Genomic DNA, 16,930 nt, shown 5'->3' with positions numbered 1-16,930 from the left:
CAGGTGTTTGTTGATCAATGACATTTCTTACGATGCTCCTATAAGCCTATACTCCCAAATGTTCCAGGTTATGTCTTGCATTAAAGCAATGCTAATGCAATGGTTCTGTATGCAACTAAAAGCAGCTAGACCATGTAGTTACTGTAAATTTGCAGTACGCTAAAGTTGCTATTTGACTTCTCTTTGAAAACTTAATTTACTCTGAACAAGCCTCTGAATCCCTCTAGCTTTACAACAATCACAACAGACTTCTTACCCTGCTTATTCACCTGCCTCTATTGATGTAAATGCAGTTTGCCGTAGTAGACAAAGAAACCTGAAAGTTCCATTTAGGCAGACAAGTGCATCCTGTTTGTAGTTCAGACTTAAAAGAATATAATTTAGACATGTGGGAAAAATGTACAAATGTCTCAATGAGTCACAGTCTTTGGTCAGGGGAGAAACAAGCACCAGATCTACAAAGATTCCCATGAGCTTTCGCATTTCACTTACCTGATAAAATAACCTGCAGCACATGATGGATGTTTCAGTATGTTGTTGTAATTCAGGCTTCTCACACAGTCAGTTCTGCTGACTTATTCCTGCAACACTCTGAGGTTGAAATGTCTTCATAACTAGGATAGATGGAATCTTTGAAACACACTCATGGATCCTACAGCACAAAATCTTGCAACTTTGGTGATTTTAGGGAACGTAAGAAATATGTGCATTTTTGTAGCACTGTTGATTTTTTGAAAAAAAAATTTACAGTTCATTTCCAGTTCACAAGTGGTATTTTAAATATGCAAACAGTCATCTAACATGGACAAGATCTTATATATCGATGTGCCATTAAGTCAAAATTCGTCAAAAGTAACATTTGCTAGTACTTCCAAAGGTTTTCTATGATCATTTTTCTCAACGTTGAACTCAAAACAACTCACATTCACACTTGCAGTGTTGTTTGACTTCTTACAAGAACAAGACCAGATTAGTTTAACCTCTTGACCTGGTGGTTTTGGTGGTTCAGTGAAGACACCAGGAGAAGAGGGTGCAGCTAAGTAACCTAGTTCCAATACTGTCAGTCTTAAATGGCACTAGTTGACTGCAGGTTGTAGAGGATGTATATGTGTGAAATCAGGGAAGTGGGCTTGTAAGTGTTATTGACTCAAATCCGTGGAACAGAAATCGTTCAGAAGCAGTTATTCAAGACATCCTTCTGTGAAGTGTGTGCCTCACAATTCCTTTTATTTGCAGCTCGATTTCTGTTGGATGAATATTCTCATCTGTTGCCCTGTGAATTTTCAGCTTTGTTTGGCTTTGCTTTTGTGTAATAGCGCTCTCTCCACTTATGCTCTAACAGTGAGCATCAAGTGCTTACTCTGGGACTTCATCCTGCTCAGGTTTCCAAGTGACTTGACTTGTTGATGGTGGCAAACAGCTCCAGCCACTGTGAATCTCACCCACACACAGCACAGGGCTGCTGAGTGTGTTTTATTTCTTCAGGTGCTGAGAGGGGGGGAAGACTTTGGAGAACTATGTGACTGTGCGTATCGTGATGACTGCGTATGCCGTCACTCCAAGTTCGGGCTTGTGCTGCTGTTTTTCTGCTGCACTGCAGAGGCGTGCATTGCCTCTTACTCACAACTTTAGACTGGTTTCCCCGGCAACCAGGGTGTCTGAACATGGAGAGCAACCATCTTTCCCAGATGAGAGCTTTTGTTAGTACAGTCACGATCACTAGAGAGAGAGAGAGAGCAGTAGAGAGAAAAAGTGAGAGAGAGAGCAGGAGAGCGATGGAAGACCGCAAAGTAACTCTTACCCATTTATCACTTATATATCTTGGTGGGGCATAAATTGCCATTTGTCCAAGCAAGGAGCCAAATCTTCACAAGTTATTGCAGTGCAGCATCTCATTTTTTTCCCCTCTCCATCTCACATATGAACCAAGGTATAAATAGGATACTTTTTCTACATACCAGAGGTAAGCAGATGCCAATTTAAACTTCCCCAGTAAATTATTGTCAGTTCCAGATTGGGAATATTTCTTGCAGTCACTTATAGGATCCGGAGATGAGGAACTCAGTCATTTGTTAAAAATTTAATAGTAGCATCAATTTTTTTTTTTTTTCTCGAGTGGAGTAAACTGGTTGCCGGGTCTAATGTGGACAACAGCATGTGTTTATACAGCAGAACAAAAAAAAGAATATAAAATTTTGAATAAAAAAAAAAAAAAAAAAGTTATTACAAGTTTTGAGTTTTAAAGAAGCAAAATATTTTGACAGTATAGAGGGGATGGGGTGAATGGAACAGATGAGAAAAACTCAATGAAAAAGAAAGGGGCAGAACATCAGTGAAAAAAAAGCAAGAGCAACACAAAGGTTCATATCTCACTTATAAGACTGTGGGATGCCAGTTAAAAATTAAATACAAACACTTTTTTACTTTAAAATTGGGAATAATTTCAAATCTAAGTTACATATTATAGTTGAAGTATTCAGATATTTTACAGAAACCTCTGTTCACACAAATTAAAGTTTACACAAAGTAAAAATGAAAAATTTGAACATATCAACCTTTTAGGGTTAATTGGCAGATTGAATCCAGATAACTTTTCTTTTTGAACTGTAAAAATTAGGTTTTCTGTCTAAAAACTTTCAGTGACCTGACATGCTTGTGCTGCACTGTTGTCATAGAAATTCACTGAACTTTGATTGTTTTTTCTCTCTTTGGTAAACTCTAACAAAGGCAAATTAAGCATTTGTCTTGCACCCTGTGTATTATCTGAGCTCTCTCCAGCCTGTAAATTTTTAGTAAGTCCAGGCCAGTCCAGGCTACGGTGAAGGTTCAAAATGGTGAGTGGATTGATGTCCAGTTGCTGGTGTGTTATGCAGTGCTGTAAAGCAAACAGTTGTCAAGTGGTGCCCAGGGCTAGAAAAGAAGTTGTGGAGTGCAGTTTCTCAGCCCAGAATGCTGCAATGCAACGACAGCGTGCCATCAAAATAAGCTGATCGCAGAGTTTTAGGTGCTTTGAACGAATAAATCTGTGTTTGTACTTCTATGAAGGGCAGATGGCACTTTTTCTCTCAAGTTAACACCATCCTGCCATCTCATTGGATCCAGTTCATAACAAGTCTCTCATGTTGCATTTATTAGGAGTATCTTGGAAGCTGTCTAACTTTCTGCTCCCCTACTTTTACCACAGTTTTCATTTCTCAGTTGTGTCCTTAGCTGACATCTTTTTATTTATCAGGATGACTTTTTCTCCTCCCTCACTGGTCAACCAGATTTAGTTATGAGTCTTTTAATAAAGATGGGTAGCCTGCTGTCTCTTTCATACACTTGTAATGAGATTAAAATCATAACTTTGTAGCAACAAGGGCGTGATGACTGTATTTGTGTTTGTGTTAAGCTAGGTCATTTGCTGGCCTAATAGTGCATCAGTTTCTCTGAGTTAGACATTAATGCCATTCACACACGCATAACTCTTCATTACTGCTAATAAGAATTTAAGAACCCAACAAAAGCACACACAGATAGACCTCCATCAACAGAGAGCTGTTGCTTGTGTTACTGGGCTTTGGAATTGGTTTTGGATGCACATATGTGTGTAGGAGATTGGGAGTGTTTGGATGGGGAGGTTATATCCTCAATCTTAGAGTAATTTCGCTGTTGTGGAACATTCTCTAAATTCCTGGTTAAAAAAAAAAAAAAAAAGATTTCCTCTTTCCTTGTTATGAAATGCTAGCTTGCATAAATTGCATAAATGTATAAATCTTGATAAACTGTCCTCTAATCCCTGATGTGTGGATGCAGCAGCTACATTGTTCTCCTTGGCTCAGATAGGCGCTATCTTAACTTGTGACAGAGAAACAGAGATGAGTAGACACCATCAGGCAGAAGCACAAGTAGATAAAGATCACCTTTCTGGCATGACCTCTATCAATGACACCAGACACGCACAAACACATGCACACACTTACACACATTTGCTACCCCAAACACAAACATTGTCCCAACTGCAAACACAAAAGATGTTTGTGGACAGTGTTTGCCATGAACAAGACACACTCCTTGTGTACACAAATGTCCATATGATGCTGGACAGAGTGAGGGACACACAGATTCAACTGCAAAATAAGTATCTGGGTAGAGTATCCAAAGGCTGAACGAATAAATAAATTCCAGTTTAGATTATAATTTCCGTAATTGTGGAAAAGTATAATTACTAAAACATAAAAGTAAATAAAAACAGTTATTGGGATCCGTTGTTGTAAATGCAGTTCACCATCACCATCACAGCAACACTCCACTCTGCAAATAGTGCTTGTCTAAACAAAAAGTGCCACAATGACTACAGTTACATGATGTTTTTTAATTCGGAATTAAATAATTCGGAATTAATGTATTCTCCTACGAGTTTACATGAAAACAATAATTACAAATGGAGGTTTACATGGAATACGTCTTCACTTAATTCCTCCTCAGAGGGGTGGGTTGGGGAGGGTTCTGATTGGACAGAGGGTGCACGTGACGTATGACGTATACTGTGAATAAACAAAGTTGGCTCCCTGCTTCTTGTCTTTTCAAACGTAACTTTTAAAAACTCCATAAGAGAAACCAGTTTCACTGCTATTTTTATTACAATTTTGAAGTACCAGCTCTGTAACATACCTAAATAGGCGTTGTATATAAACAGATGGGGACAAGTGAGAAGCTCTTACCACATCTTTTATTAAAACACTTCCGCCTCTTCTACACATACAGTCCAACCTTCTTTTGTGTCCTATCTCTAACATCACACCTTGGTTCCAACAACCATTCCGTCCTGCTACAAGTTCAACACGAGCATACTACTTCACTTTTTGCAGCAACTGAGAAGGAGACAAAAGATAGACCACCAAACACGGGAGGCAAAACAACGCGTCATCGGGAAAGGACAAGGTAACGAGCATGTGCAGAACAACCCGAAATAACTTAGATCGGAATTAAGGTTTACATGACAGAGGAATTAAATAGTTCAGAATTAAAATGCGAATAAACCAGCCACTTAGATTGGAATTAAGTTTAATTCCGAAAAGAAATTTGCATTAGGAATTAAGTGTTTACATGGTCATTTTTCATCATTTTAAAGCTGAATTAACTTTTATTCAGTATTAAACAGGAATTAAAACTCCCATGTAAACGTAGCAACTGTAATATTTACCTGGGCCATCTTTAGCTTTGATTACGGCATGCATTCTCTGAGGTCACTATTGTTTTGGGCTGGAGTTTCATTAACTTTTTGCTAAGATCCTGTGGTGATGATGGGCGAATCCGGTCATTGCGCAAAGTCTTCTCCAGCACATGTCGAAGATTCTCAATGGTGTTTAGGTCGGATCGCTGCTTTTGTCAATTCATGTCTTCTGCTTCCTTTAGCGCTCTTTCACAGTTTGAGTCCAATGAATTGTTATCTTGGAAAACACTTGTGCCATTGGGAAGGAAAAAAAGCAACACTGATAGAATAACCTGGCAATGCACTATTTCACGAGGTAGTCAGCCAACCTCATTCTTTGAGCACACAATGTAACATCATCTAGACCTGACCAACTCTAAACCCAGATCATAAATGTCCGCCACTTAGCATGATAGTTGCATCACTTCATCTGCCTCACTTTTCAATCTGATGCTTCCGTCAATCTGGAACAAATCTGGCCTCATCAGACTATATGACCATCTTCCAGTTCTCCTGAGTCCCATCTTTATGATCCCTAGCAAATTAAAGCCTTTTTTCTGATTACCCTCACTGATAGGTAGTTTTCTTAGGGGCCATACAGCTTAACTCTTTTTTTTTTATCTCCCATATTCCTTCTTTGAAGATGATGTTGTCCATCATCTATCCAGTTATAAACAATGGATTGGATAGTTCTTAACACAGTTCTAGTGGTTTCTTTAGAGAGAGACAAACCCAACACTTCCCACTGAACAAGCATGGTGGATGTTTTGTACCAATGCCAGTTATTGTTGTTTATCTGTTGGCTTTTTTAAAAATTTCCTACAACCACAGCTCTTGATGTGAGAGCTCTTGGTCTTTCTTTTGCTCTGCTTTAATATTTTTATGTGAAGTACTTTGAATTGTCTTGTACATGAAGTGCACTATGGAAATACACTTGCACTGTCTAAGCTCGAAGAAAAAAAGTCGGTTTCTGAGCAAATTACTTTGACTCATGTAGCTTACCAACCACTAAGTGGCTGTTGGACATCACTGTCGTGTTCCCTTTTAGCAGCTGCTCCAGGGAGTTTCACAGTCTCCAAGATACCCACTAAAAAAGCCTTTTGAACTGTTTGGTCTGAAACTGCAAGTGGTCATCCTCATCATTTCCTGCTTCACCACTTTCATGACAAGTTTGTGAGGCTGACTTCATTCATCTGGATGTCAAGTGGAAGCCTCAGATGGAGGCAGAGCCAGCACTCTTTTTGTTACTCATTGATTGCTGCATGATTTCATTGCTTCAGCCTCCACAGGAGATTGGAGCCACAGGAATGATGACACCACAAGTACTGCAGTTTTTGGCTCGATGGAAAGGATGCCACAATATAGGAATCAAACTAGAAGGTGATCACATTGTTTTGATAATCCACAGTATGCTCCAGATACATTATGAGCTTGTAAAAAAAGAAAGTCCCTGACTGCTTTGATACAGACATGAGGCATGTTGCTCTTTTTCGTCTTTATCTGTCTTGTTTTGCAGACAAACGGATTAAATGAAGTTGACCTTTTCTTCTTCACAAGCCAAGGAAATACAGTCACTGACTGAAATGATTATCCAAGAGCATCTGACTGATTCCCTTTTTGATCTATTGTAACAATAAACCAATATTTAAGGTAAATTAGCTTACAAGGCAGAGTATTTAATTAGATTTCAAGTTATCTGTTCATTATTCCGAGAACAGACTAAAATGAGGGCCACTGTCTCATTAGTGACTAAAAATCATTCAGTGGGTGATAATATTTTGGGTCAATGCGAAGTGTGTGCTTTGAGGAAAATTCAGACTTTAATTTAAATGATGAAAAGACATGAATAACTGGGCATTTCTGGAAGGTATTTTTTCTTTTAGTTTTATTCCCTTCAAGGTCAAGCCACTTAAATGATTTGAATTTCAGACAAAATATTATATATTTACCTCAAGCATCTATTACATAATGCCAAAACACATACAAGACCACTGACAAGAGCCTACTGATACAGTAAAGAGTGTTGAGCACAGCCATTACTTCAATGACTGGACCCTCAGCTTGCCCTAGTCACACCTCTACACACACATATACACACCCCAGATCAACACTGTTACTAGGCAACTGCTGCAGTCAACCCAGTAGCCTAATCACACTGCCCTAAAAGCTGACGCAGATGGCATAGTATGATGTCTGTCCTTTCTTTTTATTATTTTATATTTTGTTATGATGATTTATTCACACTCCTAATCTTGGAAATATTCTTATTATCAGAAAAAAGCTACAAACAGCACTGCATGCTGTAAGTTTATTATGCATTGAACATTTCTGCAATGTGCTGCCTTTCAGACTCAGGCGTGAGATGTAATGCATTTAGTGCTTGAGCAATGTCTTACTGGTATACTAACTAATTGCCCGGGGGGTGCTTTCCAAAGATATTCTCCCTTTTTAAATCAAGAGCCCAATGTTTTGGAGGGGGGTTAGTTGCCTTAAGTGATTTTACGAAAGAGATACGACCCACAAAGTTCAATCTGATCGACAGACTTGAGGATTATTTGCTAATGACTGCAAATTGAATTATGAAACAGAATATTAACTTACTGTGAAGTAATTTTGTCTGTAAAAGATGTCATGAAGACACCAGTTGAAATGATTTAGCAAGCTTCTCATTTCTTTTGTTATTTTTTTATATATTTATTTTTAACTATTTTCGCACATAATTTGTATCATTTAAATCTGCAAAGTGAACTTGCTTCTTTTGAAAAGAAGCTTGAGGCCAAAACACACTCAGCTTGATTTTTTGTCAAATGATCAAACGCTATGTTCACACCACAGGTCTTAACTGCTCAGATATTTTTTTCTGAAATCTGTTTTTGTTTGTTTAGTTTCTGCATGATTATTCACATTATTATTTCACATGGCCACCATCCAACTCAATGTGTAGAGGAAAAACACAAGTCATTGTGTTTATTAAGGTAAATATGGATGCTACATATGTTAACGAGGGCACATCACTTTCAAAGTCAGAGCAAACAAAATTATGACATTAAATCCCATTGTACATTTAATCTCACTGCGTTCCTCCTTCTCTGGAGCAGTATGATGGCTGTCTCATTCCAGTTATGTAAAAGTTGGATGCAATGCAATAAAATCAGATGTACATCTGATTTAGTGCCACATATGAAAGTGGGCTTGGTTGGATTTGAATAAAATCTGATTTGTGCTATTGAGACTGCCATAATAAATTCAGATATGAATCACATATGGGTAAAGAAGTCATACTGCTATACTGAGTGGTTCTTGTAGTGGTGGCCCCTATGGTCATGTGTGGGGTGACTTCTGGTGTGAAAGAATTCCCAAGATATTTCTCCCTCACAGCAGCATTAAACAGATATAAGAGATTGGAAGTATTGTTTGTGCAAAGTGGAATTTGTTGGGGGGTGGGGGTTGGGGGCTCATAAATTCATGTGAGATTATGAATGATTTCATTATGTTTTTTTTTATTTTTTATTTTGCTTTGTTTTTTATTTGGTTAGGTTATATCATTCAGTATGTGAAGGCTTATTTTTAATTAGAAAAAATAGTTGTATAATATATTAGACTGTGTAAAATTTTTGTTTTAAAAATGCTATAAAATAAAAATGAACTTGAATTATTGTAAATAACATACACACTTGCCCTTCAAATGACAGCAAAACAATGTATAACGTAAATTTTCAACTGCTCTAAAAAGGTTATTACTTGTTTACTCGTTCTGGTGAACAAGAAACACAGGCAAGTGTGTGAGTGTAAAAGATATTGCATTTAGTATTACAAGACATGACAATCCAAACCTATATAGAGAGCACAAGTCAATTCAACATTCCCTTGTGGCATTTCATGTGACTGCCACAGAAACACCATCAACCAGTTGTTTGGTCAGATTCAGGAAATAAGCCTCTGGTTAATTTTAGGCATTAGTCACTCTGTGCCTCTCTCTTTGGCCTTTTATGCAGCTTGTAGCTGGAGGAGGTCTTGTCCCGGAGGCTGCTGGCAGGAATGATCTTTTGTATCTTTCAGTCTTACAGTGGACCTGAAGAAGCCTGTCACTGAACACACTTTGTTGTTTCTTCACTGTGTTGTGGAGAAGGTGTGAAGAATCCTCCCTCATCTTCATCAGCTTGTGCAGCATTCTTCTTCCAGCGGCTCCAGAGTTACTCTGGAGTCTCTCCAGGACTTTTATGTTGTGACATGTCAGGGTAACTGGTCTGTAGTCACTTGGTTCGGTTGGTTGTGTTTTTTAAGGAACTGGAACAAAACAGGATGTTTCCACAGCACTGGAACTCTATTTTGTCTCAGACTGGTGTTGAAAAGGTGCTGGAGAATCGGACATAGTTGTTTTGAGCAGGTCTTGAGAACTCTGGGACTGACACCATCTGGACCTGCGGCCTTGTTCTGGTTCAGTTTCTCAAGTTGCTTCATAACCTGATTGCAGGAGACAAACAAGATGGAGATCTCACGATGTCCTGATTTGGAGGAAGATGAAGCTGTGTTCTGGTCCATAACTGGGCTGCAGGGTGACAGATTGGAGGCGTGACAGGAAAGCAGTGGGCTTATGGAGAGTGTGTGGTCTCTGTTGGGCTGGAGGTAGGGGGTGAACTGAACCTGTTGAGGAATATGTTCAGCTCATTAGCTCTGTCCAGGCCTCCATCAGGCTGGTCCCCCTTTAACTTAAAGCCAATGATCTTCTTCATTCCAGACCACACATCCCTCACGTTATTCTGCTGGAGCTGACTTTCTAACTTCTTCCTGTAGTCCTCCTTGCACTTTTTAGTTTGTGTTTTAAGTTGTTTTTGTGTTGCCCTCAATAACTCCCTGTCTCCATCCCTGAAGGCTTTCTTTTTGATGTTCAGCAGTTTTTTCAGGTCACTGGTGATCCAGGGTTTGTTATTGGGGAAGCACCTCACTGTTCTTATTGAGAGGATTGTGTCCACACAGAAGTTTATGTAATCTGCAACACACTCAGTCATGGCATTGTGAACCTCATGGAGACGACATCAGAGGACATTCCAGTCTGAAGCCTCAAAGCCTCCTCTAAGAGCATCTTCAGCTTCAGTAGACCAGATTTTGATAGTCTTTGTGATGGCTGGTTGCTGATGAATGATGGGCTTGAAGGTGGAGGTGAGAAGGACCAGATTATGGTCAGATCTTCCTAAAGGAAACAGGCAGGGCAGAACAACTGTATCCACTATTCATGTTTGCATAAAATAAGTCCAACATCTTATTCTCTCTGATGGAGCAGCTGACAAACTGCTGGAATGTTGGTAGAGTTGCAGAGAGGGAGACATTGTTGAAGTATCTGGAGATCACCATGAATGAGTTTGGATGCTGTGTTTGTAGCTGGGCAATGACGGAGCTGATGACGTCACAGGCTGTGTCTGGTGCAGTTCCAGGTATTATATAAATCGCTACCAGAATAACCCAGGTAAACTCTCTGGGTAAATAATATGGACGGAAGCTCACAGCTAACAGTTCGATGTCCCTTGTGCACATCTTCTCCTAGACAGTCCAGATGAGAGTGTGCTGTCTGGAGCAGGTATATGATGGCATCTTCCACCCCAAGTGCATTATGATATGTAAATTGAAATGGGTCCTGAAAGGTGTTTACTTGCTTGTTGAGCCAGTAAGAGTCTCTCCAGGACTTTCATGATGTCAAATGTCAGGGCAACTGTAGTCACTTGATTCAGTTGGTTGTGTTTTTTAAGGAACTGGAACAAAACAGGATGTTTCCACAGCACTGGGACTCTATTTTGTCTCAGACTGGAGTTGAAAAGGTGCTGGAGAATCGGACATAGCTGTTTTGAACAGGTCTTGAGAACTCTGGGACTGACACCAACTGGACCTGCAGCCTTGCTCTGGTTCAGTTTCTCAAGTTGCTTCTTAACCTGATTGCAGGGGACAAACAAGGTGGCGATCTCACGATGTCCTGATTTGGAGGAAGATGAAGCTGTGTTCTGGTCCATGACTGGGCTGCAGGGTGACAGATTGGAGGCGTGACAGGAAAGCAGTGGACTTATGGAAGGTGTGCGGTCTGTTGGGCTTGAGGTAGGGGGTGAACTGAACCTATTGAAGAATATGTTCAGCTCATTCGCTCTGTTGATGTCCAGGATGACATCAACGCTGGTTAACCAGTACTACAATTCCACCACCCTTTAACTGTGTTGTGTAATATAGGATACGACCTGATACGACAATGTTATCACACTGAATTACTCTGATACTTAAAACTCACCATCCTAATAAATGCTGAATAAATACAAACACAGCTATTAATAGAAACACAGCTAATAATTACATCCCTGTTATCTGCATCTACACAGATCCAATCAGTATGAACATGATTAGGAAAAGCGTGTTTGTTTATCTCTTTTATTCAGCCGATTTGCAAGGAGAGATAAGCTACATGGCTTTTTTAAAAATGTTTTAAAGATCACTATGAATGAAAGTGATGGTCACGCTTGAAGTAAAAAGATCATCTCACACAAAAAAACAACCTTGGCAGGGGTGGGACATGAACAAACACAGGAGGAAGTGGATACTGCATGGGATGGTGGCAGGAAGTGACACAGAGGTGCCTCATTTGGAATGCAGTCAAGCACTTACTGTAAGGGCCTGTAACTTTCTGCAACTTGGCAAGGTAATCGCAACTCAAAAGCCAACAAAAACTACTTCAAGAAGTGCAGTGAACTTGACATGAACCACTGTGAAACCAGGGCCAAGGAAGAAAGGTGAGAACACAGCAGCTAATAGATCTACACAGATGCCCCTTAATGGAAGATTCTGTAAGACTGCTGACTCAAAAAGAGTAAATAATTAAGCTAAGACAACTCCATACTGACTGTTAAACTTATAGGTTATTTTTCAGAACATATTACTTTTCTGTAATAATTAACCTGTACATTTATGAATATAAATCTCAAAATTAGTGAATCTGCGTTCACTTAGAAAGTGTCATATATATCCTAGTTTGCCTGTCAGGTCTCACGTCAGTGAAGCACATAAAATTTAGCATTTAATTTGAATGTATGCTTTAAACTAAAGAAACATTATTCCGATTACCTTAACATACATCATCAAGATGTCTGTTTTGTTTTTTTTTATTTTCCAAAATGATACAGTTCTATTAGGACATAATAAAAGTATGTGTCAAGCGTTTCTCAAAATACCCCAAAGTTACAATAGTTTCCTTTTCAACCAGGTGTTTCCACCTCAGCAGACAATGTTTCGGGGCTGTGTGAAACAGCTGAAGCCACGTCACCCTTTTCTACCTTGAGGTGTGATTCTTTTGAGATTTGTTCCACACCATTGTGCTACCAAAAGTGTAAATTTGGACACAAATTACACTTAATAGCCTGTGAAGCATATTATTAACATATGAGAGAGCATATACCCAGCTTCAGCGCTGACACTAACACACTCAGGAAACTGAGCTCAGACCTTCACACATCAAAGAAAGACCCTGTTTAAATAATGCTAAGACAGTAAAAGAAAAAAAAGTTTTGTTATATCTATAATTTTTGCTCCTACAAAGTTTTGAGTGGATTATGTCATGTTTTTTGCCATCCTGATCTCCTGGCGCTCATCATTGGTTACTCGATCCACCTGCTGGCTTCCTAATTGCCTCTGCTTTCTCATTCAGTTCACCTGGTTTCCTTTTCTCTCACTGCCTACTTAAGCTCCCTCCAATCCCTCCTTCTCTGCCAGATAATAATCAGACCTCTGTCTAGTTTTGTTCCAGCGTTCTACGGATTGCTCCTCAGTTGCCGACCTTCTGCTTCATGCCCCTGGATTACACTCCTTGCCTTGCCCTCGACGGACACCGCAACTTTTCGGATCTTCTGGTTACCGACCCTGCCTGTCTTTGGATCTCTGAGCCTTGTCGTTGCCTGGACGAGTATTTTGCCATCCTGTTTACCTCCCAGCTGTTGCCTGGTTTCTTCTGCAGACCATTCCCCCGGACTGATCTTCTGTTCATACTCCTTCACCAATAAACTGGTCATTTGTCCAGAACTCCCTGTGTGTGGCTGTATTACGGATCCTCAGGGTAATTCATTACAGGATTAAATGACAAGAATTTAGCAATGGCCTCCCGAATACATTTTTTCTGCAAAGCAAGGGGAACCCTGTTCATGTAAACTGTAATGCTATTGGCTTAGACAGCTGAAGAACATGCCAGGATGCACCGAGCACTTCATTTTCATCTCTCTGCTCCTTATCTTCCATGTATATTGTTGTGTGTGTGTGTTGCATGTTTATATCTTAATTTGTTCTCTTGCAGTGAATACAATTCCAAAGTTCCCATAATTTATCTTGTTCTGGATCATAATATCCAGAATTTTGCCAGGATGCAGATCTATGTCTGTATTATTTAATCAAACATCCTGACCATTTATTGTGGAGTTATAGCATTTACGCTGAAAATGGTGCTGTCTCGTAATGATAAAGAAAAATAGCTGGATCCGAAAGTTGATCCAGATCACTCCCAAAATCAACAGAATGGAAATTAGATCAAGACCGAATTTCAGTAAATAGATATATAAATAAATAAATATTCAACTGGGACTTTGTACATTTCCTAAGAGACTGACAGGCAAACAAAGAAACAGACAGATAAACACTGACAAAAACATAAGCTCTGCTTGGTGAAGGTAATATCCACAAACTACAAAGAGCAGTTGTTGCTTCCTAACAGGAGCATGACAAAAATTTGACCCCATAGTCTGTATTGAAGCATTTTCATTAATATATTATAAACTAAGAACATTTTTTTTTTTAGTTTAAATTATTCTTTTTCTCAAGTTTGTAAAAACTTAAAGATGTTTTACCTCATATTTATTGAGAAATATGACAAATCAATTTAAAGTACAAAGTTGAAGCACTGATGCTTGTACACTGCAGATGCTGCAAACTCTTTTGACACAAACTGTAACACTCAAACAAGCATGAGAGAAACAGAGGGGCAGGCTTACATAGTTACTGTACACTTATATGTAATGTATGTCCAGAAGGACATGGCCATTGAAAACACTCTTTATAAATCATACAGGCATCAGAAGAGCACAATGACGTAGCAGCATGCACACTGTCATCAGAGTTGCAATAAATGTTAACCCCATCTATGGTTGCCTGAGTATGTAGAGAGCACTCTGGTTCTACGAGTCCACTATACATGAACACACATAAAAAAAAGACATTAAATCTTGTTTACATGTAAAGAGAGTACAGTGAATTCCATAATAAAGAGACTGAATCATAATTCAGTGGAAATGGAGGCAGATAAAAGGGACAGTGAAGCAGAAGGTGAAAGACAGAGGTCGGCTTACATGAAGAGAGTTATTGTTGAGGTACATGCCCTGTAGTTAAGGATTGCTGCAGCTGCCATTCAGCCCAAGAGATCTATGCATTAATCTGGCTGTATGTTAATAGTGTATAGTAGTATAGTATATACTATAGTATATATGCTTACTTACATTACAACATGAAGAAGTAGCAAAGGTATCAGATGAGTAAAATGTGGGTGAAAACAACAAATAGGAAGATTAAGGTTCTTTTTGAATTATGTGTCGTGACAGCCGTGAACCACATTTGGAGCAAATTGCACAGTCTGAATGCACATTAAATAAAATATCTTTGAAAACTACTCCTCCACACAGTGGAATATATGCAGAGTTTGCAACGACAAAATAGACCTACTTATCGAGTTCTTATTTGCAGTGCTCTGGCACAAATGCCAAAGTTGTTTTCTGCAGAGTTGTGCAAATTTAAGGAGGTCTTCTCACCCTGTTCTCTCTCAAGCACATACCCCCAACTTCTAACTGCCTCTGTCAGCACACACAACACAACATATGCCACACACTCACAAGCTCAGAGCATGCAAACTCATCTGTGCAGCTATGTCATACACACATGCACCATCTGCACATACACACACACACACAGGCAAGTACCCCTTGGCACCAGAATTCAGGTTGCTATTGCTGTATGGGCCAATTTTAGCTCTTTAATAAAACTAGAATAGACTCTACCTGAGGTGACACCAAGGAGAAGAAAAACAATTCAAGTCTCCCCCAAGTCCTGGACTTAAATCCTCTCAGTTATCCTAAAGGGAAAAATAACACTTCCTCTAATAATTCCTTTGGTCTTTCAGGCCAACATTGACATCCTTTTGTGTTGGCTAAGGCCATTAGCTCTGACATGTGTATAATTGATTATCATATTAACAGCTAAAATCATTCATTTCATTTTTGCTGAGTGAGTGGGGATAGACAAGATGTATAATGACTTTGAGCAGTCCGATCCATAGCCTGTCCCTTTTACTTTAGTTGAGAAAGTATTTAAATGGACTGGAAAACATTTTGTTTCGGTCAGTTTTCGGAGCAGTTAATTTTTCTAAAGTCTTCTTTTAGAACAGCTATGCTGTATCTATAGTTGAGATTGAGCTTATACTATGTGCAGGGATAGGGACGACAAACATACTTATCATGGAGCTTTATAGTCTGCTCAAGTTCATTTGGACAGAGGGTTGAGTCAGAATCTCATGGAGAGAGAGGAGGGAAGACAGAGCAAGAGGACATGGTTTCTGGGCTACCGCTCAATAAATGAGCAGAACACAAATTATTTTAAGTGTGTTGAAGTGAGCCATTTCAAAGGGCAGTCCTGGGCCAGCACTCTTTGACCTTATCTTAAGGGAACGATTAGTGATTAGAGTTTAAAATGTATCCAGTGACAGCCCTTAAACATAAATCTGCAAGTGCTTCATATAATTACACAGATATCTATCCACAGATATCTATTTGAGTTTAAAATGTGATTCTTGTTTTTTGTAAAGAAAATAAAGCCATTTTTTTCCGCATTTTGGGTGAATAATGTCAATTTGTTCTTTACTTTTCAATTTTTTGTACATATTTTTATATGGACTTTTTTTTTCATAGTGCGATGAAAACCTTCAGCTCTGATAATGTTAAGACTCTGAATTGAATCTAAACAGAAATTACTATCTAATTTCTAATTATTTGGTCTCAAATTTAATTGCACAAGAAATCTGCCAACTGACACTCTATTGTGGTGAAGGTGTCTGCGTACCTCTATTAACAAGACTCTGTTTTGTCTGGGCCATTAGGCCCTGGTGGGGTTAGAGGTCTGACAGTAGGGGTCAGACTAAAAAGGATCTGAAGACCTTGATGGATCGACACCAGACTAATAGACTTCACCTGATGTAGGCAAACAGGGACAGCCTGTTGGAGCCAGGACTGGGTGAGAAGCTAATGAGCACCTGGTTGGCGAGTTGTGGTGCCTGGCCCAGCCCAAAAAAGCCACAGGTTGCCCACGTGAACAAGGGCTCACCACCTGTGGGAAGGAAAATTGGGGTCAAGCATCCAGTGAAGTTGATGGAGGCCTGAGCAATCTTTGGCTAACAATGTTGACTAGATATACTCGCCACAACTCAGTGTACTCACGTCATTGTTTAGGCTCTGGAACTAGCGTCCTTGATAGGTGTTGGCCCTCTTAACACTTTGGAGTTGCTCTTAGAGGGGTCCAGATTGTGTGGGCAGACATATTTATCCAGGTCTAAAGAGTGGGGGGGTTATTCAGGATGATGGTAACCTCCCTCCACCATCAGGTTGACTAATTTATTCAATAAAACAAATCATAATACTCCCAAATGAATTTATCTGTTTAATGTCAATGCCATAGTCT

This window comes from Telmatherina bonti (assembly GCF_933228915.1).
Source record: "Telmatherina bonti genome assembly, chromosome: 2".
Classification (NCBI taxonomy): domain Eukaryota; kingdom Metazoa; phylum Chordata; class Actinopteri; order Atheriniformes; family Telmatherinidae; genus Telmatherina; species Telmatherina bonti.
This window is presented reverse-complemented; position numbering follows the sequence as displayed.